Source organism: Chrysochloris asiatica, unplaced genomic scaffold (assembly GCF_000296735.1).
Source record: "Chrysochloris asiatica unplaced genomic scaffold, ChrAsi1.0 scaffold00175, whole genome shotgun sequence".
NCBI lineage: Eukaryota > Metazoa > Chordata > Mammalia > Afrosoricida > Chrysochloridae > Chrysochloris > Chrysochloris asiatica.
The window spans coordinates 2073623-2075220 of NW_006408693.1; the positions used below are offsets into that span (position 1 = coordinate 2073623).

The window sequence follows — 1598 nt, forward strand, 5'->3', positions numbered from 1 at the left end:
GAAGGGTTTTATTTACTGTTTCTTTTGATCAGCTTTTAATTAAGTTCAACATATATGAAAAGGACATATGAAGATATGCCACATAAATTTTCAACAAGAGATGACTATAATGAAACCAGTAAGCAGATCGTGAAACAGAACAGTTCCAGCATCTGACTCAACTGTGCCTAGGGACTTTAAAAAAAAAAAAGATTCAGACCCGTGGAGCAGGAAAAGGGCTATTCTAAATCAGTGATTCCAGAGATGGAGGCAGAGACAATGACGTGGAAAGATGGAGCAGCTGGGCACGCTGGACTCAGGGAGGGAGAGGGTCTATGTGCTGATGGCCAGGGGGCAGGCTTGCGGAGTGTACCCTTTGGTTATGTGATGATGAATGTAGAGGATTGTAATCATTGCAATGAAATGAAGTAAGATAGGATGACTGTAAAGCTGATGTTCTCCCATATAAACTATCACAGAATTCACAATAAAAAAAGAAAAAGACGCTACTCTAAAAGTATACTGGGTAACACCTAGTAACAACAAGATGAGTAAAGGGAAACTGAGACAAGTCTTCCATTGGGACTCCTAGTATAGGCGTTCTGACTCTGAATGACTCTATATAGGGTTTCCAAGGAAGGGTTTATGCATTGAACTATCAGCTTGTGGTAGCAATTCAGCACTCAAGCAATAGCACCACATCAAGACTCCAAATTACAGGAGGGGAGGAATGAAAACTTGATGAAAGTTTTGGTGAAGGTATAATGATCAGACTTCAGAACAGCTAAACAAAAGAGATAATATTAAAGGAAGACTGCTTGCAAAGGTAGACCATTTTGCTTGACAGAATTAAAAATAAGGAGGGGCATCCTCTCTTTCACTCCTCCTCTGAAGGAAACCTTTCAGAGTGCCCCTTTTTATTTAGTTTCAGTCGCTTTTGTATTTAAGTATGCATGCTCTCACTCTTTAAAACCAATCTCTCTCCCCTTTCCTTCTATTGGTTTTGTTGCATTGTGTTTTTGTGCTCTTGGCAGACTGAGTTAATAAAAGCTCTATGGTAGTGTGACAGAGCCAAAGTGATAAATGTACTATAGTTATTGGCCAGGAAAACAGGTGTGCTGAGTTAGTAAGAAAAGGACACCCTAGGGATAAAGCTGGTCTGCTCATGTTGACGTTGAAAGGCCCTGGATCTGTCCCTAAGTGAATATGAGAACAATAGTTTACCCTGGATTGGACAGGTGGCAAAAAAGGTGTCTACTGCAAGGGAGATTAGAGGATATGCAGGCCAGAGCCTTGTACTCAACTAGAAAACAGGTCAGGAGGGCTGGCATTGCTTTATTAGATTTATTTCTCCCCTGGCTCTTTCCAAAAGGGATATGAAGTACCAAAATACCACTGAGGGAGTCATGAAGACTATTGATGGAGAATATGAATTACAGGAGTCCAAGGAGGAATAGAAAGAGTTTTGGCTAAGTACTAAGTTGCTAACTGAAAGTTAGTGGTTAGAATCCACCTGCCAACTCTGTGAGATAAAAATCTAGCTATCTAATTCCATAGAGATCACACTCAAGGAGCCCTATGAGGTAGTTTCACTCTGACATATATATATATATATATAT

General features: G+C 40.1%; 1 protein-coding gene across 2 annotated transcripts in view; it reads right to left on the minus strand.

The window, feature by feature from the left end:
- The window catches only part of TMTC2 (transmembrane and tetratricopeptide repeat containing 2), a 684646-nt gene that overhangs the window by 164512 nt on the left and 518536 nt on the right, over nucleotides 1-1598 (minus strand). The window lies entirely within an intron of this gene.